A 27018-nucleotide genomic window follows, 5' to 3' on the forward strand; every position below is an offset into this window, starting at 1 on the left:
TGCTATATCCACTGCAAAACTTTTCTTCTTTCAATAATAATAAATGTTATTAAAAAAGTTAAGGTAATTATTACCACAGTGATTAGTGTGACATTCTGAATCAAGAAAATTCATAAGGGATTGCTTTTATGAGGGTTTGAAAAAAAAAATCAAAAGATGGTAATTTGACCACCAGGTTAAATTAGACACAGACTTACGCACCTCACCCGGTTAATGAAAATTTTTTGTTCTGCTGAAATTAATTGAGAACGTTGTTAAATTGTTCTTCGTGTCAGAATGAGAAATTTCTCAATAGTTCCACTCATCCACTGGCTACAACGGGAACAAATGCAGCTCTAATTCGCTTTGTCTGCGTGGAGGAAATACTCTCCTTTTTCCTCTTCTAGCTTTTTGTGACGGCTTTTTGTGAGATTTCTATGTCCGGCTTTCCTGCGTCTCGAATTTCAGAAAAACAAGAAAACGTATGTTAGATAACTTATATATCAATCGTACATGTGACTCACTACAACTACAGTCCAAGGTCCCACAGATATTAATATTTCTTCGTTTTTTCCAACATCGTCTTCAACTCCCGAATTACTTAACTTTTACTTTAACCAAAGTCTGTAAGAGGTATTTTTACCATTCAACGCCTGCCTTCTTAGTTATGAATTATTATGTCTTCTATAAAAGATGTTAAAGCCTGACAGTCTTTTAAATGACCACTGTCCATTCTTCCTCGATTGCACCAAGGGCAGATCTTGTCAGTAGTAAGTTTATTATGACGGTTGTTTTATAAGATAGCCAGTTATATATGAACTACCTATTCTCATTGGTAAAGCATACACTGCAAATAAACCTGCACAATTTGGCACACTTTGTTTCAGAAAAAGTGATCCTAATATGTGAATGTGCGCTATGAAATGTTCTGAATAAGCTCCGTCAGAAGGAAAGTGTTCCGAATGTGTTCTGGATACTGAACCTCGAGTGCCAACACACGAGTCCAGGCAGCAGATGGTTCGTCAACACATTTGAAAACATGTTTGGTCACATTTGGGCACACTTGTAAAATCATTGCTTTCTTTGCTGCAATGAGAATGGCTAAATGAAGATTGGTTGGGTGTACTATATACTGTATGTATGCACTATTAAATTAAATGACGTTATTTTTACTGTAAATTTTGTTACATTTTTTCAATACCCTCACTCATAAACTTAATTGAAAGAACTTTGTGCTATGAAATTGTGACGTATTTCATCACGTGTGCCAAATTCTGCGAAGCTTTGCAGAAAGTATTAGTAAACATTGATGTCGATTTCAGAATTTTCATCTGTAACTGTTTTGGTCTGATTTGGAATAATTTCATGCAAGTTACTTATTTCCATTACTAATCATTACATAATGCTCAAACATTTGAAAATTGACTTAGCACTCGCAGATCGTTGAGCTCCATATTTTGTGTTTATTATGCGTTAGCATTTGTACATTAAGCATTTGCACATCTCTGAGCATTCACATTTTGTTTTAAATAAACTTTTATTGATCATACAGTGTAAGTTGTAGAAGAATCTAAATAACTAAATTTAAAAATCATACATTTGTGATCCAGATGTTTGACTATCGATTATGCTTGGAACAAGGATCCGTAACCTTTATTGTTATTTGTTACACTTTATAAATTTATGAAATTTGAGTTTCACAATTTAAATTTAACACAAATGCGTAGTAAAGCAAAAAAAAAAAATGATGTTTGAATTTCTGCTCTGAGCTCGAAATATATGCAAAAAGTTACATCAGCTATCTTGGTCTGATTTCTGAAACTACTGAAGCTTATATAGTCTTGTATAAATGTATGTGTGTCTCAGTACATATATCGGGCCTGAAACTGTTCAAAAATAGGACTGGGAAACAAATCGTTTAAAATCACTGGTTTAAAAGATAATTCTGAGAAATTTACCCTTTTTTGCCTTATTTTAATCAATTTTTCAATTTGCTGTTCGACAAGTTAATAAAAAACTTTATATTTTGAAAAATTACCATGTCTTATTTAAGAAAAATGTACAACTTGATGAACTAAAATTAAATAACATATGATGAAAATTTTGACGAAACACGTGTAATTATTGGATAAGTAAAAAAGTTCATTCTGTTGCAGATATTAAAGAAATATTTCAATGTTATACATATATTTCATGCAAACTATTTAACACTATAAAAGAGAGGCTCAGGGGACCACAGACTGGAATACTCGGAATTTTCAGGGCTTTAAATTAAAAAAATTCTAATTTTAGCTTTAATAACGTAATTTTAGGCCACATTTTGAATGTTCGGGCAAAGGTGTAGGGATACCTTCCCGAGATATTTGCTGAAGCTGATGTTTTGAAAATAACGTTTAAACTGTCTTTGGGTGATGTAAAGGTGAGAAAATGAAGGGGGGGGGGGGTTCTAGAAAAATGAATTAAACTGGAGTTTTAAAATTGCAATTTTAGAGGTAAGAGGGGGGTAAGAGGTAATTTAAGGGTAAGAGTTTCCATGAATGATCCCCTCCGAAAACGATTCAGAGGTGAAGAATTAAGAACATTTTTAGGGAACTTAAGGGGATATTCAAGCTCAATGTTTCAAAATGTAATTTTAAAAGTATAGTTTTAAGCTGAACTTAAAGACGTTAGAGGAAGGAGACTCGGAGAATCTCACCATAAATTAAAAAAAAAAAAAAAACAAAAAACAAAAAACAACTGATATCTCAAAAACATTTCAGCTGTATTTGATGATAAAAGGGAAGGGAGGAGGGGGGGGGGTCTAATTCTAGAAAAATATCATCCAAGAGAATTTAGTGTCAAAGGGGACATATATTATTTGTGTTCAACTAATAAAGTTTATAAATGTAAAAAATAGCTTTTATAAATTAAATTTTTATTTAATTTTACAATAGAATCGACTTGCATGTAAAAACGAGGATTCTGCAATACAACTGTCCAGCAATGTGGTGTAAATTTTAAAATCTGTACATGTGTCAAATAAATTAATTTAAAAAATATTGAGTTAAATGACTGTTAGGTAGTAAAACTGTAAACGATTTCTGCAGATGTGTTTCAAGATTTCCTTGTATTGAAGAGAAATGAACATACTTCTGTTCAAGCTCAAGTTATGTAAGACTTTTTCCTGACGTCATTTGTATTTAAATTTTCCGAAATTTGAAACTGAAATTCATTTTTTTCGTATTTTGAAAAGCTTTGAAACAATGAACCTACCACACTAAATTTAATTAAACGTTCGACTAAAACAAAATAAGTCAAAGTTGACCAACACTCAATTAATTAAACTTTTGCCAAAGACGATGAGGATTCCGCAATACTACTTTCAGCAATGTGATGTAAATTTTAAAATGTGTATTTATCAGGGGCGTAGATAAGGGGGGGGTTTTGGGGACAAAACCCCCCCCCGAAAAGTTAGTCCCAAAAAAAAAAAAAAGAAAAAGAAGAGAGAAGAGAAAGAAAAAAAAAGAAGAAAAGGAAAAAATTCCAAGCGATTATACATATATATATATATATATATATATATATATATATATATATATATATATATATATATATATATATATATATATATATATATATTTTATATATATATATATATATATATATATATATATATATATATATATATATAATCTATATATATATATATATATATATATATATATATATATATATATATATATATATATATATATATATATATGTATATATATATATGTATATATATATATATAAAAGAAGTAACCCCCCCCGAAAGTCGGGTCTAGCTACGCCACTGGTATTTATGTCAATTAGGTTAATTTAAAAAATATTTTGTTTTACGACAAGACGTGTTTAGTAAACTGCAAAATAGTAGCTCAGAGGTTCTAAATGCGGCAGTTTAAAACGTTAATTAAATACGTGTTTTAATTTTTAGTTGCATTAGGGAACTTATTTCTTGCTTCAGACAAGTTAACGTTTTAAACAGCACTCTGTATTTCAACGTATAATTAAGCGAGTTTGACCAGGGATTTCTGTGAACTAGTTTTTTTATTTAAAGAAAATCGCACTATTGAAAAAATTCAAGTACAGCTGAAACTTTTTAAGTTGAAGTGGCTCATTCAACTGAAACATAATTCGATCCAATCGAATAAGATTGTATCTACCATTAACACAGCCAAAAATTTGCATTGCCTTATGCAGTTGAAATTTCTCACTACTCTACTGGTAGATAGCATTCCATCGAATTGAACACAGTCGAGTTGAATATGCCATTAAAAGAAAGCAAGTTACGTTGAATACCTTTTAATCAACCCAATGATTGGATTTTTACAAAATTTTATTCCAGAAGTAATTTTTCCAAAAAATCATACTGAAATAACAATTTTGAAATAGTATCTAGTGAAATATTTACCGCTCAATTTGTCACCAAGTGGGCGTCCATTCAAGTGGGCATTCATTTCAGGGGCACATTCAACTTAACATAATTGATGATTTGATTCGAACGAATTCCATCAACCAAAAGTGAAGCCAGAAATTTCCTTTACTCCACCCAGAAGAAATGTCTCGCTACGTGACTGGTAGATAGAATTCGATCGAATCGAACATAATCGAGAAAAATATGCTTCTTAGTCGTCATTGAAAACTAGACCGATTTAGCTCAAAAAAGAAAAAGTAAACGCTTCGTTTGGAACCTCTGTGCACACCGAAAAGGAGATGCATAACCAGACTCAACTCAGTCTACATACAAAATTTTAATTTATTACGGCATACAATTTTTCAGTTATGCGAGATACATTAAAACCAGGGGTGAATTCGTGCTTGGTCTTACTGGAACGCCGTTACTTTTCAAGAAAAATCATTTCGCTTCCACACAAAACTGGCCAAAAATCGTTACTCAATCATTTATCGTTAGCGTTTCTGGTACTGGAACATTTACGAGTTCACCTCTGATACACACGTACTTACTGACGTCACGAGAAAACTCGTGATAATGAATTCAGTAATTATCAAAAATGGGCATTTTGATTGCCCGTACATTCATATGCACTTGCAGATAGGTCGAAAACAGTAAACATACATCTGGGAATGAGTTAAATGGAATTTTTTGGCCTAATTCAAAAGAAATTGTTTTTTTTTTTTTTTTTAAATTTAATGCATTTACTCCTATACTTTGCACAGAGGAAAAATCTAAATACTAACTAATTGGTAATTCCATCTTTGCAGTGAAGTTTCACAGAAATGATTAGTTATTAAAGAAGTTCATTGCATTTTAATGGTATAAAAGAACACTACATTCTTTAATGGTCATTGATCATAAACTGAGCAGAAGACTACTGAGTAGCTAAGTAATAGGAACGTAAACAAATTAGATTTATATACAGTAATAAAAAAGTTTTTGTTCTTGAGGAATTATTTTTTTTAAATTAATTTATATAACCATTTGTTTTTGACACATTTTTGTTTACTTTTTACACTATTGATTGGCTTTGAAAACTTATTTATGGAAATTTATATTTCAAATTTAGTTGTCATTCCTGTAGTAAATATGATTTTGTACTACAATGTCCTGCTACTTGCTTGTTTGTCATTTTGCTCTAAACTATTCAATTGGTTTTGAGATGCCATTAGATTTTAAATTTTCACCCTAATAATGCAGATTAATAATCATATTCACTCAAAGCCTAAACACATTAACAAGCCTGCAGTCTCAGCAAAAATGAATTTAGTGAGTATTTTTTCTTTTTATAAGCTTCTTTTATATTTGGGTAGCACACATTCCGGGAGGGTATTAGTGATTGGTAATTGTTCCGAAACATATCCTAAAAACTGTACTAAAACGTGTGCCGCAAAATGTTTAGCGCAAGTGTTCAAAAACCATTCTTTTACACTATCCATGAAATGGCTAAAAAGGATGTACATGTTCCGAACAGTGTTTCTAGAAGTGTTTTAAAAACTGACCGGAAAAGGTGTTCTAAAAAAGGGGACAAGTATACGTATTCAAAAAATATCATGACATTTGTTCCCAAAACGGTTCTAATAACTGTTACAAAAATAGTGTTCTTAAAAAGGAGACAAGTGTACGTGTGCAAATAGTGTTCAAAAAGTGTTTGATTATTTGCAGTGTACAAAATATGCAATACTGTTATATGTAGACAGTTCTTATAAAAGTAAGTAAACCGCTTTCATCCTTTTTTTCTACAAACTGCGATACCTAAAATTTTATTCTTACGATTCTTTTCGTCACGTTCATGTATGTTGAGCTTCGTGAAGCAAATGACTTTTTTAGACTGCCACTTGAATGTTTGCATATTGGAAATTACTTTTAAATACTTTTTTGTAGTTTCTCAAGCAATTCAAAGCTTTCTATTTGTGTTTTGATTCATAACGGATCTGCTTTCATAAGCATTTAAAAAAATTTCATTATCATATAATCATGTTATTGAGGAGCTTGTGGAGAAAGAATTAAATCATTTTGATTTTTTAAGTTTTAACGATTGCTGTACATAGCTGTTGAAAAAATGCATTATAGATCTGGTTTGATTTTATTTCACAACGAATTTCGTGACTCAATTTATATGAGACAGTTGAGCTTATATGATAAATATATTTTCCTCAGTTGCATTATAGTTCTTAAAAATAAAATTTCAAGCATTAAAGTTTAAACCAAAAAGGTATTTTCTTTGAATTATCCATATGTACGTTACCTACCACGTCATTCACCGGACTTTTCATTTAGGCCACACTAATCAGCGGTGACTGACACTAAACTTCTCATTCAGGTCATGGGTCTCATCAGTGATTGACAGTATAAAATGTGATTCAAAACTAAAAACTTACTTTGTCAGCAATTTCAGGTTTGTATCATTAATAGCACTTAAATATTATTATTAAAAGCTTGAATCAATTTTGTCGAAACTGCTAAAAAAGAGACGGTTGTCTTTAAATACCTTTACACCGAGGGCTTGGCGTGGCAGCAATTTCCTCATAAATGTTTACATGTAGTAATATGTTAATATCCCCAGTTGTTACGCTATTTTTACGTTGAAGTCACTTTTACAGGGTTACAAAGTTTTTTACTTGTTGAAACCGCAAAAAAAAAAAAAAAAAAAAACACTTGACAACATGTGCTTTTTAAAGATGTTGAAGAAGGATAATGAATTTTATTCTCGCGGAGTTCAGGTTTCTTAAACTTTTTTTAAAAAGTTAAATTCTGAAAAAAGCTCTTAAAATAATTATAGCGATGTAACAAGTGGTTGGAGTTAAAACGCAGAGCATCATCTAAAATGGAAATACTGCTTTAAGAACTTTTTGAAACTAAGACTAGCAGTAATCAATAAAAGCATTCCAATTAAATGAAAATCAAAAAGTAACGCTCAGTTCTCTCATCGTGTAAATCAACTATTTCAACTATAAAAATTAAACTAGCCCCAGTAATATAGAATAAAAGAACATAACCGTGAAATACGTTTTGGTCACATTTTCCTGTTTGGTTGAGTTTGTACTATAGTTTCAAAAGACAAGTATGAACAAAAGAGCAAGTAATCAATGGACTAGACCTAATAATAGAGAAATAAAAAAATCGATTCTTATGTCCCTGAAACATAAAAGAAACATTAATTATAACAGATTTTCATAAGTCAAGTCAAAACTTTAATCAAATGCCTAGAAAGTGAAAAGCGCCGATGTAAATAGCTAGTTGGAGAGTAATTACTTAAATCACAGCTCTAAAGCTCCTCTGACCTTATTTGCCATGCCCTCATTAATCTTTACTTAGACATCTAGATTTACTTTCGCAAGCAGTTTTACATCGTATTCTGATCAAATGGCTTCCTAAATTAGGAGATGAAATTAAATATCATGAACGAGCGGTTTCAAGTTTGTTCAGTCAAATGTAAAGTGGGAAACCTTTAAAGATTTAACGACTTTGATCATGACTCTTAACGCGTCCGGAACGTGCGAAACGGAAAATTGAGGGAAGTGTTTTAAGTAATTGTTAAAAAAGTAATAGTAGTGTTGCATTTTTAATTCAAGAGAATGAAACATAAAACAGAAGAGAAAACTTAAAAAAAAAAAAAAATACATTACAAAAATAAAAAATACTGCCTACAAAAAAGACATAAATTACGCTAACTCGCATTTTATACATATACAGTATCTACATTTAAATGGCTATTCGGAATAATTGAAATCCGGTTTAATAGGACGGGGATTATATAAAGTCACCGGTAAATTTGATAAATATTACTAAAAATTAATCACATTTACCAATTTTAGTGGGTATTGTAATTAATCACCGGGAATTATAAAAACTACTGGATTTACCACACTTATCGTAACATATAGATACGAAGCAAACATGTGTTTGTACTCGTGTACGTGTTTTAGAAGTTAGACTTTTTAACTTCCTTAATGTATTTTTTATTGATATCAATGTAGTTAAAATAAGAGCAATTTCAACATAAAGCGAAAGGTGACAAACAATGTACGATATAATGTAATTAATAAGTAACCAAAAAATGTAAATAACTCATAGCTAACAATGAAAGCTAATTTTTCGTTGAGTCGGCTCATTTCATCTTATTTTTGCTAATGTATTAATTGACACAGAGATATGAAAAAGAATGTGAGTGTAGGATTTTTAAAGTTTTGAGTTAAGTAGGTTTTACAAGTCAGGTTGATTTTCACTGAAATTGTTTTTTAAATCATACTACCTAGTAGTATCTGCAAGACCTACTTTTGCATTCCCTTGTTCCAAAACTGCTGAGGGTTTGTCCTAATATTTGAAATGTTATCTTCAAATTTTTAGTTTTGGCACCCGCACGTCTTTGCTTCTAGGTGCTTCAATTGATATTATGCGAAAATGAGCATAAAACAAACTGTGCTTTGAATATATCAACCAAAAATAAAATACTATAAAAATATCTGTGCAATATTCTTGGTTATTAACAAGTGTCAATGATATAGTGGTTAGAAATCACGCATTGAGTGGAGAACCCATGTTTAATTCTCGACTTGGAATTTTTTTGCTCAATGTAGATCACATGATTGAAAATTTAAGAGATGAATGCAAAATATAGAAAAATAGGCTCTTGGAGCGAGTAGGGTCAGTGAAAAAAGGCAAAAAACAATCTGAAAATTTATCCTAGGTTAGTTAGTAGTATCCCTAGTTACGACTCCCAAATAAGGTCATCTAATCTTTTGTACATGTATGAGAATATTTTTTTTTAATCGAGCATCAGACAGCCCAATTTTAGACCGTCTGTTTTCCCAGGTACTTGAAATTACGCTACTGCTAATTTGGACTTGGTGCAGCCTCTTCGTAAACTGTCTTCCTCACAGGCTGAGTTAAGGGCTTCTGCCCTGGCTACTATTCATGAAAGGTATCCATTTCAAGATTGACTTCACGTTTATACCGATGGATCTGCCACAGTCTCCACTGGTAGGGCTAGTGCTGGCGCTTTTTCCAAATTTTTCAGCCTGAAGGAATCTCTTAGTGCCTGGTCAGATAATTTTGACGGTGAAGTTTTTGCAATTTATATGTCCCTTAGGGCTGTCACTGAGATCTCTTGCCAAAAAATTGTTATTTTTGTTGACTCTCAAGCTGCAATACAATCAATCACAGACTATAACCTTTTCCCAACAGAGACTGAGTTTGAATGTAAACTCATTATTTGTTCACTTCTTGAGACCGGTAAAGACGTTGTGCTCCAATGGATACCAAGCCACTGCGGCATCCATGGCAACGAGCAAGTTGACTTGTTGGCTAAAGAGGCTTCAGTATTAAATCCACCTTGCTTCCCGATCCCTCTTCGAAACGCCAAGCGACATCTTAGGAGCAATATCAGGCTCAAAAGAATTTCATTTCTCCGTGGCATTGCCAGCGGAAAATCTTGGGTGTGTCTTCTTGAAAACCAAACAAGACTGAAACTTTCCCTTCTCCCTAGAGTTGAAGGGGTTACATCTTTTCGTCTCATTACTGGTCACGATTACTTACAAGCCCATCTTTTTAAAATCGGACTGGCCGGTTCCCCGCTGTGCCCACTATGTGAAGGGACTAAGCAAATGACAGGAGAGCATCTTTTTGATTGCCCCGTTCTTCTCGACGTGCTGAAGGATGTCGACTTCAGGGAGCTTCCCCGCTCTGCTACTGCATCTTTGTTGTATTGGACTGCAAGGCACCTTGTGTCCGAGAGGACGTTGGTGGGCGTAATTAAAAAAAAATATATATATATATATATTTTTTTTTAATGTTAAATGAAGACGTTATTAAAAAATTAACAAGCGGACATGTAAGTATATAAATTTTGTTTGACGAAGATCATACAGGGTGTCCTGAAATAGACCCTTGAAATAGACTGACCCTAAAATAGACTGACTGTTTTCAAAAATTTATAACAGGAAAACGGTTAATGATAAAAAAACAAATTCTTGCTGAATATTCATGTGACGGGTCGTAATTTTTTTTCCCGATGAGTTCCAATATTTTTAGTTCAAAAATTTTTCAACAAATAGTTATTTAGATAGTAATCTCGTAAATCAAAGAGGAAGAATTGAAATTTACCAGTTTTTTCTCCGATTGCGTCACGTAATGTAACCGACGGAAGACATTTTGAAAATAGTGTTAGGTAATTTTGCTCATTAAGCTCACTTTCTAAAAATGTATAACGTAATTTTCCATTCTTCTTTGATTTAAATGGCTACTATCTGCAGCGCTATTTATTGGAAAATTTTTGAACTAAACTTGCAACTATGAGAAGAAAAAAATAGACTACCACATGAATTTTCTGCAAGATTTTTTTTTTTTTATCATTTACCGTTTTCCTGGTATGAATTTTTGAAAACAGTTTCGGTCTATTTCAGGACACCCTGTAAGTAGAGTGTGAAGGGAACAAAATTTTGACACATGCAATTTATTTCATACAACGACAAAAAAAAAAAAAAAAAACAAAAAAAAAAAAAAAAAAAAAAAAAAACCGCATGTTTAAGAAACGTAATTACAATTTTTTGAGCACTGAATTTCAGTTTTACATTTACATGTACGCGCCATTGTGGAAGATCACTCATAGCACAGTGATCACATGTAGCATAAGGCGCATATGTGATCAATACTTTGCTAGTCACAAATCATCTTTGCAAAGTCACTAAAAAGTGGTAGGAGCTTGCGAATGTCAAATTGCAGCGGCGTCATAAATTGAAGTTGCAAAAAAAAAAAAAAAAAAAAAAAAGAAAAGAAAAAAAAATGTTGAGTTGAAAAAAGTAACATTTAACTTGCTCTTATGCTGGACTCAAAATATAACTTATTCTCCATGTCTTTTCACATAAGAATGATAAAATGTAGTTTAAGATACTCTAACTTTTGATACATTTTTTAAATAAGTGTTAAAAGTATTCTTTCATGTTTTCAATGTTTCTAATTTCATGTGTGTGGGTAAGTGCGATCCTATGACAATGTTTTTTCATTAAAATTCTAACATCAGGCTCAGTAAATTTTTAATAACATAAGCATACACATTATTTTCATCACAATAGGCTAATACAAGTCAATGTGTCTTAATTCTCATATTCCTTATTTTAATAGCAAGCATGGAAGACAAGAAGCAAGGACTTAAGGAAAGCAAAAAAAAAGCACTATTTAAATAACTTTTATATTATTTGTAGGTACATTATATAAATAAATATAATTTACTGGTATAATTTCGAAACTCTTTAGAAATAGAAACGCGTGGTTTTATTCATAACTTTCGGAATAAGTAGAAAAGACATTTTCAGTATGGATAATCTGAAAATTAATTAATGAGTAGAAAAGTAGGGCGCCAGAAGCACATTATCTCCATTTATAAAGACTTCAAATGTGTTACTATTTTTCAAAATTGTTGTATCTGATTACCCCTCTTTCTTACTACCTCTCTCTTTCCTATTAATAAGATTCCACGTTTCTCACTGTGAGAAGTTCTATGTGTTGCGCACTGGATGGAATTTGTAGTATAAAAGTGGTCTTTTCAGAGCGAAATACAAACGAGTTCATTTAATTAATGTTGAAATAGTTTGAGATACTTTCTTTCAAGCAGTTCACAAGTTTTAAGGATTAATGAATGTTTTGATTGCGATAACGGAGAAGCACAGGCAAAGCGACTTTATTAGTGACAGTATGCTGAGTTAAGGTCCAGTTCCGTTAACGAAATTTCTTCCCGATTTCTTCATAAAATATTTTTTTTTTTTTGAGAGGCATTATTTGTTTCGAAAGTGTCACGCAAAATGTATTTTTTCACAAATAAAAAAAAAAATCTTCTTCTTTGTTATTTTGTGTTTCTCCAGATACATACTGAACAAAATAACTCAATTATAGTTAGAAAAATAAATTTTTGTTTAATTAAGCTTCATACTTGTTTATTTGCTTCTCAATTTCATAGTTTACTTTTGCCTTGATGACCTATTAAAATTCCCCCGAAAAAAAAGTTTAGTTAAGAGTTGATGCTGCTAAATGAGAAAAAAGGTCAAAAATGGATTCTTGTTTTGTTGTTCTTTATTCATCCAGCTTTTTTTCCTTAATACTAGTATCATCTGTGAAAGCATTGGATGATTAAAAAAAATAATTTTTGAGAAAAATATTAATAAGACGTTTAAAAATAAAATGTTAGTATTTTGTTTACTTTGTCCCACCCCATGAGTAAAAGAAAATATGGCGCTTATTGAAATCGCTATTATTTCAAATAACTCTGACGGAAAAAGCTTTCTTTGTGATTCCGAAATAGAGGTTTTAATTTTTCCTTGTTCATGCATTGTCTCTACTACAGCTTACTTCTGTAGAATTTTCTATACCTACATTAGTGCAAAAATAGTACACATATTTTGCCTACATATTGAAATGTCTTCTTTCTTATGCTTTCATACTTCTACTTTTTACTTTTCGCATTCCACGCTTGAAAAGCGTTTCAAGAAAAAGAACTAAGTTCTAAAATTTAGTACCTAAAAATAATCTCTTCATACGCATATTTTGTATTAGCAAGAGTAAAAACAAATGCTTTCTTCCTAATGGAAAGTAATCCGAAAAGGTAAAAAGCATTAATTGTATTTCCAATGCAGCTACTTGTTTGACTTAATGTTAGCTAATTTTTTCCAACCCATTACCTTGCACTACATGAAGAAGGAAATAATTTAACTTAGGAAAAGTAAAAAAGAGGAAAACGAAAATAGGGGTATTTTGAAGCATCTGCGTTTGCGTAATTTGAGGACAAGGACATTTAGAACGTCTGCAGCGGTAATACATTAAATTTTGCATTTTGAATTCCATTGTAAAAATGTATATCAGCCAGTGTTCCATAAAACATGTATTTCATATTATTATCCAATGTCTTTTATGTAATTAAAACAATAAAAAATGATTTTGTATGTTAATACATTATTTTACATTACATGCATTCGACTTGTGAAAGTTCTTAAAGTAAAATAATGATTAAAACTTAATACAATGTATAATAGTAAAATATGCATTAATTTTACTTCAATAATTTATATTCACTTTTAATGCTTTATAGTTGGTCACAATGAAAGAAACACTCATGCCATGAGTGAGGAAGATGACGTTTGCGGAAGACTTCACTGTAAAAAAAATGTATCAAAACACCAGTATCAACGGGTGTAACGTTACACGAATTATGGAATGTGTAGTATCATTGTTTTTAAAAACTCAAATTGTTAGATGAACCTTGCTCCTGCTCGTACACCCTGAAAGTAACTTCTTTGCATTGACGCATAGTAAATATGTTAAACTTTTTAATATCAGTCCATGTTGCTTTTTTTTTTCGTTTCATTAATAAGCGTAGGATGCTCTGCTATATATATATTTTTTAAATTCATGACATGCTTAACGGTTATCAGAATAATTCTTAAGTCATTATGCTACAATAAGACAAATATCTGGCGCTAGAATTTTTAAGGCAACTCATCGTTCAAAATTTGCTTTTGTAAAAGGTTAAGACGATTTCAAACATGAGATTTATAGACATTTTGAAACCCTTAACATTGACAAACACAATCATTTGAAATGCATGATGACTGTATAAATAAAAAACACACTAACTAATAATATAATAGGTATAACCAATAATGATATTTTAAAAATAAATCCTGTGCATTCTGGTAAAATCATTAGGATTACTCTCTGATGTAAAAGATACAATCACAGTATTTTTTCAAAAAACCGTTTTTAACTGCAGATATTATGAACAGAGCAAAACTTTGACCTATTTAAATTAGTGCTATTTTTTAAGTAAAAAAAAATATTGCTGCATCAAATTCCTTACAATATTAAACGCAGTGGAAATGACTTTCAGCTATCAAAGAAGCAAAAGTCTTTTTGATCTCAAAGAATTTCTTCTCAGTTAAATATTTTAATATTTAGGGTTTTTTTAAATTTCGAAATTTGAAAGAACAAATTATTCCATTGTTATTTCCATTGTAAGTATCTCTTACTAAATATGAGTAAACAAATTGAATAAATAATAAGAACAATGAGACTCAATTTTCTGAAATAATTTACCGATTTTACGAAAGAAGCTTCAGACCATAAAAAACTTCCTTCCGAATAACTTCCTCTGCAGTAATGACTCTAATCAGACTTTTCGCCTGCTTCGAAGTGTCAGACGTTTCTATTTACATTTATTCAGACATAATAAATCATTTCAAAAAGTTTGTTTCAATCGTGTCCTGATTTAATGGGCTATTCTACTCTAGGGATAAAACTTAAACGAATAATGTACTATTATAGTACTAAAAACTTCCTAATTTGAAAACCGGTCTATGAATTTAAATCAACTTACTTTTTTTTCGAGAGCTTTTAGAAACAGATTAAGTTTAATGTTATAGATTTTTTTTCTGTCATAAGTACTGTTTTCAAATGAAAGTATAGGTGATTTGTTTTCCTGTTATCCTTATATATATTTAATAGCCAATGATCGAGTAACACTCCAGACGTCATCAACAATGAAACTCGCGCCACAACATGATAATTTGATAATACGTTTTCGTAATGTTTAACATTCAGGGAAAGGCTTTATTGTGACAAGGCTGAACTGGATCCGGTAGCTTAACTGTTTTACTGATAGGTACTAAAATACTCATTTCAGGAGAATGAAGAAACTAAAAAGTGGTCAAAAATGACAGCTTTCTACTGGAGTTTAGGGTGAATCCACTGGAGTTAGGATTAAAATTTCAACTTCCAAAATATCACCAAACAGGCAATTGCTTCGTTCAGATGTAGAAGTGATTTTCATCAGTCATACCTTGACGGGTTGATTTTATAGTTAACTGATAATAGTGATTGTTTTTAAATACCATGTCTTTAAATAATACTTTCAAGTTTTCTTCAAGAAATGATTTGATTCAAAATGCTTCAATGCTTTTGTTTTTGGCAACATAAATAATTAGTGATTGTTGTTTGTTATAGGGAGTTTTTTCATGTAGGGAGCCCACCAGCGTCCTTAGTTATTACAAAGAGTTAATAAATTAGCAACAGCTGTTGTCATAACATGAGAACTTGACACAGAATAGGGGCTATGCTCTACCTACATGTTGAAATTAGTTACGACGCTGCATTGCAGAAGAAAACGTAGACAGTGTTCCTATTTCAAAAACGGTATGGAATAGGTAATAGGAAAAAAAAAGCAGTTGTAAAAATCTTAGCTTCCTACATTTTTCAGAACATTACCATTTTATCTTTATTCTATAGATTTACATAATTTGAATATCGATTGATTTAGACTTTGGGAATTTTCGAAAACGTATTAAAAGATGAAGGAAATCATTAAGCTTTAGCTCCTGAACAGAGTATGCAGAATCGTTTTCCGTTTTCAATTAAGTTGCAGTGCCGATTCACTTCCCGTCATGCAGGTGGTAAACTGATACAAGAAACCACTTTTTTCAATGCAAAATAGTGAGCTTTTGGATGCAAAGACATCCATTAAAAGCTTTAGTTTTGGCTTTTACTAGATGTCTTTACATCCAAAAGCTCACTATTTTGCATTGAAAAAGGGGTTCCCTGTAACCCTGAAGCACGTGTATACAGTAATCTGCTAATTTTGTGCGTTGAAAAGTTGTTGATTATCATTTACTCCTCTGCCCAAAGGTATTTATTTATTTCGCATATACATATGTTTAGTTATAATTATCAGGGTATCATTAATTTATAAAGACGGATGAGAAACATGATTTCATTGAGAGACTAATAAATGATAACCAAGCATTTGTATTAAATGATGGTTTTAGAATTATGATATCTTAACTTGACGAAGAGTTTAATATAGTGCCTTAGTTTTAGGTAATTTAACATTAATTTGCATTCGTAATTTGTACGCCATTATCAAAACTTTAGGATTAAGAATGGTAGAGTAAGTTCAAGTAATAAATTAGTTTCTTAATACTCTAAATTTGAATAATGCTTTTATATCCGGAAAAGTTTAACTGCATTTTGAAACTGTTTCATACTGTAGCATTATGCATAATTTATGTGCTGGAGAAGATGCTCTTAGTGCCTTTAAATACCATACTTAAAACTCTACATTCGCTTTATGAAATAGATTTAAATCTTTATTTTTAAGACACTTGTACAATTTTTCAGTATTATTCTCCACTATTGTGGTAAGCATTGTATTCTTTGAAAGATGAGTTTTTTTCAAGGAAACTAATAAATAATTTATCTGTACTAAATGTGAAATGGGAATTTACAAGAAAAAATGTTGGATTTTTGAAAAATAAAGTTCCACTCACTCAATCGATAATGGTTTAGGTAATCTTTGAATAAAACTATTAACAATGGAGACACACTAACATAAAGCTGAAAGTTTGACGCTTAAAAAAATAACGATTGCATTAGGGTAACGGCACCAGTAATAGACAAGGGTCCAGTAACAGACAGTCATAATTTTAGATTTAAATAATGAGAATTTTAGGCGGGATAAACTGATGTTGCTGTGGGGCCCATGAATACGGTGCAATAATCTTTGTTATCAGAGTGAATTTTATGAGCCATTTGGTATTTACAAGGCAGCGGTGGAAAGTTTTGAACAGCCACCACGGGGTCAGCTGGTAGTCCAGTTGCATACTTAAGGAAAAAGACATTCCGTGGGAAATTTCGTGAGGAAATTGTGAGACCAATTTTAATGCATTCCTTGTATCCTATGTAACTATGCCTCACCGGGTGTTTTGCTTGAATTTGTGTCAGACGGCCTGTGTGACGTCATTAATCCAAGATGGCGGCTGCACTAGATGTCGATGACAATTTTCGGTTTTAACTCATTTTTGAGGCATATTATGAAATGTTTTCAACTTATATTACATATTTAACAATTTAATACTATTACATTTCAAATTTAAAAACAAATTGCTTATATAAAATAAGTTATTTATTTTGCTATTTTCGACTTTTGATACTGATTTTATGAACTTTTTTAGTAACCAATAGCAGTTAAAAAATATTTTGGAAAGCTTGTACGATAAAATCAAATTTATTATTCCAAAAAAACCTGTGAAATTATTTACATACACGTGTTTTGGTGTTATAAGAAGCATTTTTATTTATTTTTTAATGTAGAAAAAATTTACAACTTCGGTTACTTCATATTGGGAGCAATGAGGATTTTATTTTTTACATTTTATCTACTCTAACCTAAGTAATGAATAATTTATTAAAACTCTGATTTTAATTCAAAAATATAGATTTAGAAGTAAACAAACAGTCCTCACTTAAAGTTCTTCATCTGAAGTGTCATCAATATCACTTTGTTGGCTGGGGAGGGGGGGGGGGGTGCTTTTCACATAAGTCCCATCACCTCCACACACACAAAGTTCAGTGCATGAAATGCGTTTTGAGATTTGCATTTGCATGAAACAAAGCATTTGCCTTTTACACAGCTACATCGAACTAGTTTCAAGATGGATTCAGGCGCACAAGGAAGTAGCCTAGAAGTTGTCTTTCTTTTCCCATCCGAAGTCTAACGGTGATGGTGATTTCGGGTGCTGCTGGTCAGCAAGACGCTACTTTAATACCTGATAATGCGCTCTTAAAATGTATGGGGACAAAGATGCTCTTGTAGGAGGCAAATTTTCATTTTGAGCCTCTTGCTTGGAAAACATGAACCAACGAAGTACTTCAATATCTGAAATCTTAGTCAGCGGCACATACACGGAGCAAATAAATCCTTCAGTAGCAACTTTATTGTTTTCACTAAATTCTTCGGTTGACTCCAGATGACTCAAAGCATCAAGAGTATTTTTGTCTGCCGTCTTATAAATTTTCAAAAAAGGTGGTTTCCCTTCTTAGCAAGTGAACCTGCTGTATCACATCCTGATAGAGCATGGAGTCCTAATATTCCTTTAGTTTTTTCTGGTCCTTTAATGTGGTCATAATTCCTTTAATATCTCACTTTCAGTTTTCTTACCTTTTAATACTTCCCCAAATGCTGAACATTTGGGTTTACTTGTCTTTACAATTTTATAGGACGTTATTTCAGTCAGGGACTGAGGTAATGTCAAAAGGGTCAAAAGGGAACGGGCTGCTGAAGGTGTGGTAAGAGAAAGTGGAATTTTTCTGTCCAAGTCTTTTTTCTGTTGATAAAGTACCATTACAATGCCATGCAAAGTACCCTTCCTATAAGATGTGTCTTCAAGGAAATCAGTGTTACCTGCAGCATAAAATAATCTTGCTTTTATTAGATCAGGAGGAATATAGATTCCGCCACTCTCATCCATGCGCCTTTATTACCTCATTCGCTATCTGTGTTTCCAAGCATAGAACTTAAGCATGATCAATCGAACCACCTATTTTATGTAAAAAAAATCAATTATATATTTGCTTTGGGTAGCAGAGTGCATATTAAGGCCAACACCAACTTGTAAAGGCATATCTCGGGCTTGTCGATGAACAGTTTCTTTCGAAGCTTGGTACGGAGACAGTATTTTATACATGAATATGTGTGATAGTCTTTTAGCTTTATTCAGCACGATATTGTTCTGCACCTCATAAATAGAATTTATTTCGAATTTTACGTTGCAGTACCATTTAAAAAATGATCAACTTCGGTTGGAACGGCATCAACTATCTGATTCTGTTCAAGAGATCCTGTAAATGTCAATTTCTGATCAGATAAAACTGCTTTGTGTAAAATGTTTGCAGCTTCAAAGATAGTTCTCATGTTTTTTCCAATGGCTATAAAATCATCTTCTGCATTAGATAGGGTAAAATCTACAGTTGCTTTTAAAGATACGCGTTGCGACTCATTTACACTTTTTTGGATTACTAAATATAGCGTCATCAATTTCTTCTTGAATGAGATTTTTAATTTCTTTTCACGTTTTATTTTTTCTTCTATTTTTATTTACAATTGACTGATAATTCATTTCAAGTCTGTTATTGTAGTAACATTTCCCTGAACAAGAAAATTATTTAATGCACACAGAAATTCTACGTCTGTTGCTTCATTAGAAACGTCTTGTGACTTTGTTACTACATCAGGATCGCAGTTTTTTCGTAAAATATTAAATACATGTTTTGCCCAGCAAGATTTATGGTATAAAATGTTCTTTGCATGAGGGTCTCTTGTATCTGTACAGTCACTGAGTTTAATTTTGAAATTGGAAATTTCAATGGCTTTTTTTAATTGCTGACCTGCAGAATCTTTTTTATCGCCACCAATGGTTTTTTTACTCCGCCTTTTCCGATGCAGAAAAAAACTTATTTTTGTCACCAACGAGAATTTTGGATTTCGTTGTGTGTAGCCTACAACATTTTCTTCATGAATGGAAGTAGAACAAGATGGTTTATTCTTTTACATTTCGTGTAATTTCTTACTTCTGTCCATACTTGCTTTATGAGTGCACTTCTTGTAGCATTCTGCATGCCATGATGCGTTTTCATTTTTCAATTCTTTTACGGTTACATTCGTTAATCTATCAGTAAGTAATGTATATACTCTTTGTCATTTCATTCTACTCTCTTCTTGATACATTCTAATACTTTATCATAACCAATGGGTTTAACTAATGGACACTTCTTAATCTGACAAAAAAGACGTAGTTTATAATTAATTTGTAGCCTTGCTTTTTTGAAGATGGAGGCAAAGAAACTTGTAAATGAGTTTCTGGGAGAGAGAGACATCGTGAATAAAATAGCAGTGCTAAGCTACGGAAAAATAACCGTACTTGTAGATTTGCAGACTATTCACCAACGAACCGGCAAACAATATTTTCTCTACTCAGAAGCTTTATCTTCTACTCTCCCTACAAATTCCTTAAGGGCACCCCTGATGTACGATATTCACACCCAGTCAAAGAGTTTATGGGTCAGGGGGTATACAGGTTGTTAGAATTCTGTTAAACGATTATACAGTTGAACCTCGTTAAAACTAACTCAAAGGGACCTTCAAAGTGAATTTGTCTCAACAGCAGCTCGTTTTATCCGAAAAACAATAGCGTTAGGTGTGTTAATTGATTTTAAACAGAAGGACGGGGATTGCAAATGTAGTTCGCTTTAGCAGTAGTTCGTTGTGATCGTGTTCGAATTAACGAGGCTCGACTGTACTAATGTTTAGTGATCTTAGCTTGAAAATTAAAAGCATTTTTAACTGCGGAATCCCACTCGAGGTACTTTTAAAGCAGCTAATTCTGAGAGCCAAAGTGAAAACAGAAGATTTATCAGAATTTTTTTAAAAAATAAGTTAATAAACAAATAAATCAAATATTTTGCTTTTAATTTATAGTAAGAAGATGAATTGAATATTAATCAAGTAAATTCACCAGAAAATTATTAGAAAATACCCAAAAATTAACTCATACTTGCAAAAACTCATCAAAGCCGCCATCTTGGACTGATGACGTCATACAGGCCGTCTGACACAAATTCAAGCAAAACACCCGGTGAGGCATAGTTACACAGGCCATAAGGAATATAAAAAAATTGGTCTCACAATTTCCTCACGGAAATTTCCCACGGAATGTAGTATGCCCCCCTACTATGGTGTTTCATGTTCATTTGAGTTTAATAAGGCTTTATTATTTCTAAAAATAAAGAACTTTTGCACATTTCGAAGAGAAGAAGGGACATTTGTCCCTTTCCTAATCCTATCTGTTACTAGATATCAGCAGATTTTTCGGGTGTCTGTTACTGGGGGGTCGGACCTTTCTTCGAAATTGAACAAATAAAAATAGACTTAACGAATTCAGAGGATCCAGAAGCTGCCGAACGTTAGATGAGATGTAGTTGCATGAGAGAAAAATAGTTTAAAAAGTCTAAATACATTAAAATGCTCAGAAAAATTGAGTTAACCTTAGAGCGATGTCTCAAACATGTCTGTTACTGTCGTCGTTATCCTATGTTGTTTACGAAACATTTAAAAAGTGAGTTCTTAAAAATTTTATCTCTTCTCGTTTCTTGATTTTTAAACCTTTTTTTTCTAATGGGCTGCGTTAGGATCACTGCATTTTGCAGACCTAGAGATAAATAGCATACATTCTTTCATGTATCACCACTATCGGCAGATGCTTTTACCACGAGAATTTGACGCCCAGTTTCCCAACCAGATGGAGGCACCTAGGCTCTATTTGATGCGAAATTGCTCTAGGAATTTAATTTTGCCAAGAACACTCTGAGTCAAACGTGTGCTCGACGTATCTTTTACATGCCGCATAATCATACGATATCGACTATTTTCTGCTTCTTGAAATTCCACCAACTGGAGACAGGACCGAACCTGCGCCTGTGGAGGTAAAAAGGGTTAGTTTTAAAACTAACAGCATAGCTTGCTAGTTTTTGACCACATTTATGTAATTAAAAAAAACCCTACAAAGATTGGTTTTGGTTTTGATTACGATTTTAACTTGAAAGTAAAACACGCTTAGTGAACTTTATTATTTATCAGTTTTTTTTTCTTCGAAATTCTTAGTTAACATGTGATGGGATACGTCTATTAACTACTCAATTTTTCAAGGTGATCTTCATTGAAATCATTAAATTATCTTCTAGACCTGATATCGATATTTATAACAGAAAACGTAGATTGCCACTTTGCGGTTTCATTTACAAAGCGATGACAAATTCTATACTTTGACAAATTAAATATGTTTACTAAAAAATATACTTTTTATGTCAAGTTTAATAACAAGAGAAAATGAATAAAGGTGTAAAAACTTTTGAGAAGTCAAAAAATATGTACTCTTACAGATTAATGTTACTGGTTAAAAACGAGAGAATAAAATGGTGCTCCAACTCATTACAGTTGACATGTTTTATAGAAGAATTTTGAACTGGAAAATTAATTAGTTCGTAAAGTGTCATCAAGTACCCAGTACAGCCCTTTAATTTAAGATTACTTAACTTTTACCATAAATAACCTTAAAGTATGCTAACTGTCGAAAAAGCCTAGTCTACTATAAACGAACTTTGAGATTAAATTGAAGTGACTTAACCCACTTTACAAAACACAGTTCGTAAAGCAGATCGGAGGTAATCATTGTATATAGATGATAACTATAAAAACTCAACATATGATGTAAAACTATGTTGCGCATTTGGGGATGTTATTTGGTAATGAGCAGGTCGGAGGTAATCATTGTAAATAGATGATGACTATAAAACTCAACATATGATGCGTATCTTACAGTTTTTCATTCGGGGCTGATATTTACAGTAATAAGGTGTAGGTTTTAGTTGGTATATATACATGTAGAAAGTAAAACTAATTTAAAAATAACATCTTAGTTTTTTTTTTCTTTTCTTTTTACGATCCAAGATGATCGAAAAAACATCTTTGCTTCTTCAATTTTCGGTTGATCCCTTCTATAATTTTGAATAACAGAAGTTGCTAGACAGTTGCCCAGGTTCTCTTAAATTTCAAAAAAAAAATGTCAATTTTCGAGAGTTTCCGGGTATTTTTGTATATTTACGAACATGCACACATATACGTGCGTGTAAAAGAGAGACAGAGAGATTTCGATTTTAATCTTTAAAAAAAAAAGAAAGAAAAGAAAAATTATGTCATGTTATGTACACAAAATACTTTGTTACCGCAGTACCTCCAACGAACATGCACTGGTGATTAGTAAATCCCCAGGGGGAAAAATCGCTAACCTTAATTATTGATATTTGCACATTTTACCGAAATAATTGATCTAAAATGTTTACTGTACAAACTAAACTCCAGTCTTTAGGACACTTTGTGTGTTTATTGAAAATTGAGCAGCTTATTTTCAGTTAAACTGAGCTTTTTAATACACTATAAATAAAAAAGTAAGAATATAGATATACAAAATAGGAATTCAAATGCATTTTACTTGAAGACAATGATATAATTTTCGTTTTTCAAGTCTTTAAGAAGTAGGTATTGTGTTCTTAACTAGGAAAGTTGACGTCTTTCATTGCTGACATCAAGAGAAAAACTTGGAAGTTTGCATTATCTTTTTCCGCCATGCTCCAATTAAAAGTGAATTCTTATTACTGAGGGGAAAAAATTCATATAAAAGTAAGAAGAAGAAATGAAAACATATGCTCTATGCATGTATAGATTATACTTACATGAATTACATTGAATCTATTAAATACGAGAAATAAATGAAATGCAAGTTAGTTATTTCATTTCGAAAAACAATGGATTAAATGTAATCATAAACTAAGAAGAAAACGTAATAAATGATGCACTATTTTTATCTATATGTAGAATAAAAGATAAAATGCATCGTAAATCAATTATTTTGGTTATATGAAGTAATATATTTGAGCTGAGACTAATACTGATCAATATTAGTCAAACTATCAAATTTATTGATCCCATAAGAAGGATGACTTGATCCATTTATAAGCGGTCAGATAAAGATTTTCTTATTAGTCCATGAACAATTTGTCTTTCTTCTTATTTGTCAGAAAGTCTTATAGAAATTTTTATCTGCACTTAATGATAAGCTACAAGAGTAGCGTTACGTCTTAAAAACAAAAATTAACGTGCGGATAGAGAAGAAATAACGTTACTTTCAACTGATATTCAACGCCTAATTTCTTAAACAGTCAACTTGAAATTAACTTCATTTTTTCATTCGTGCAATTTGGGAATCAAATTGGAGTTTAAAAAAAAAGGAGAGAGATGCAAACACTTATTAAAGAAGGCTGGTGTTATGTTTAGAAGCTTGTAATCAATAAATTACAAACGCAATAGCAAATAAAAATTATAGCTACGAGTAAGTATAAGGCATTGTTTGAAACTATAAAAGCAAATCAAGATCCTAAACAAGACCTGAAATTTTTAGGGTTCCGGTTGTAGACACTAAAGGCAACTGAGTTGAACAACTTTCCCTCTCAAACAAATTTCAGTGAAAACTTGCCATCATTATTTGCACTGTTATTAAATGTAAAGGAAAGCAGTGAATTTTCTTAATTACCTATTATTAAAAAAGCCTTTAAAAACAGATCACGGAATAATATTTAAAAATGTGTTGTCTAGTTTGAAAAATCAACAGCTGGTATGAAATTAACAAAGCATTTATTGTCAGAGAGTATTTATAAAGTAACAAATACTAATCCAAATTTCTTCAGTAAACTCCTCCACATTAAAATTCGAATCCACAAAATTTCCTCCATAATGAGCAGACTTGGGGGTTGAATAAATATTGAGTTCGACTTCAAAAAGAAAACTGTGTGTAAAACATGTCTTATGAAATTAAGAAAACTTTGACTTGTTAGGTGAATATTAAAAAAAAAAAAAAAAACATGTCCCACAGCAGTGGACTCAAGAGATGTTCATAAATGATATCACACTTTTTTTTTTCAATGCTTTTGACACCCTTCCCTGTTCCCCCTCTCTCTCACAAAATGTCACATTTAACCAAACATCCTTTCTTCATTGTAACATGTCACGCTATTTTTCGTAAACATATCATAAAAAATGCGTGATGTTACGCTTCATGTTACCTTCTCCTCTTGCCCTTGTCACAAGCTGTTACAATTTCATGACCCCCCCCCTTTAATGCGTGACCTCATTCGTGGGCAGCTCCAAAGCCATATTTATTCAAGCAGCTGCTTCATAAGCACTGTTAAAACTGAACCGAGTTGACTCAGCTAGTTAATTGGTGAGTAGAGCAAATTCTTGGAAAATTCTTTTAGTTGATTCAACTCATCGGGATGAGAATAGCAGCAACACATATAGCCTCGAGTGCCTGACGAGTTGACCGTTGCGCGAAGGATGCCAGCCGATTCTTCACTTTTCTACCAGGTTACACTTAGTAACCGCGCGTTAGAAAGTTAATATAACTAAGTTATTTTGTGTGAAGGAGGTTTAAATCTAACCTACTTACTGTTACATGCATTCCAAAAAACCATTTCAATGCTTTCATAATTCGATGCTGTTGCAATACGTATTCTGGTTAGGGATTGGAAAATTTCAAACTAATTGGAATGAAACTCCAAATTTCGCCGAATGATGATAAGTTTTGTCCAATACAACTTCAAATTTTGCGAAACAGAACTCCAAATTCCACCAAATGATGATAATTTTCCCGAATAGAGCTCCAAATTTTGCCGAATGATGATAATATTGTCTAATCGTCAGACGAAATTTGCCAAATTAGGAAATTTTTGGGAGGTTACAGTGACCTTCCGTGACCTCTCATCGGGGTGCCCCATATTATGGTATTGAAATGTTTGAATGTTGACTCTTGTTTAGATGAATTTTGATAGAATATCTAAGTTTAAGGATGGGTTTACACATTTTCAGCTTTGTTGTGTCCTATAAAATTAAGCCCGAAAGTAATGAACTGTGGGTATAAACTACACTGCAAAAAATAATTGTTGTTTTTATCGTAATATACTGTTTTTTTTTTTCCTACAGTTTAATACTACTCTGATAAATAACGGAGAAAAACTGTGAAACTGTTTTAGATCGCGCAAAACAATGCGCAAAAGGTGTTTCTTTTCATACGGGAAGAAAAACTAATGAATTCAAGGTATCGACAGCCATGTTTGTTGATATTTCGGGTGTGCTGAGGCAGGACTGCTCAGCTGTAAACCAAGTTAAAGGTAAGTCTAGTTATATTATTCATTTCCTTTTGCTCAAAATGTAGTTTTCTTTATCATCGAGAATGTATGCGAAATAACAGTGTTTATTTTGAAATCGTAATTCGTATTCCAATATTCGTTGATGTTGACTTTCAATTTCTTTTAGTTGCTAAGTTGTAGCGATTGCTTTATAGCAAAAATCCGAGTAGTTGTTTAGATTCTGAATATTTTACGGCACGCATGATAATTTTTAAACATTTTCTGAAACTCAAATTTGATTTAAAAAGAAATCAATTCCTTTCTTGATCGTATTTAAAGTTATTAGAACATTAGACTTTGTTTACGATTATATTTTGTGTTATATAGGATGTTAGTACTTAAAATTTAAATTCTCATGTTTTCTAGTAAATTTTTAGCGTATCGCAATTGACTTTTTTCTTCTGTTTTTTTTCTCTTTCTTATGTTCAGTTTTAAATTCTTTAACAGTTTGCATTTAACCATTTTATTGATAAACTTTACGTTATAACGTCAGTAACTTTTATGCCCTGTACTAAATTCGAAGAATAAAATGTAAATAAATAAAATAACAACGTGACCGAGAGACATGCAAACAGTATCAAGTCTACTGATATTTTTTATTGAATAATTTGCCACTTTGGAAATACAATACTCTGATGTCTGAACGACTCAAAATTCTCTGAAATCTGGAGCCAGCTTTCATACTTATCGATCAAAACTAAAACAATAATAAATAAAAAAATCATCAATGGCACTCCAAAAATAGAAAAACATAAAAAATAAGCATCTTAAGATACAAACACGAAACCCTTGTGTTTTAAATGTTTTATATTTGCGTCAGTAGGAAATTAAAGTTTTACTTCAGGAAAAACGCACTAGTACCATTAAAACTTGTGAACATAAAAATAATTTTAGAAACTATATTCAAAGGCATTCGATGGGAGGTCACGGAAAGTCTCTATGACTTCCCC

The sequence above is a fragment of the Uloborus diversus genome, chromosome 3, assembly GCF_026930045.1.
Source record: "Uloborus diversus isolate 005 chromosome 3, Udiv.v.3.1, whole genome shotgun sequence".
Classification (NCBI taxonomy): Eukaryota; Metazoa; Arthropoda; class Arachnida; order Araneae; family Uloboridae; genus Uloborus; species Uloborus diversus.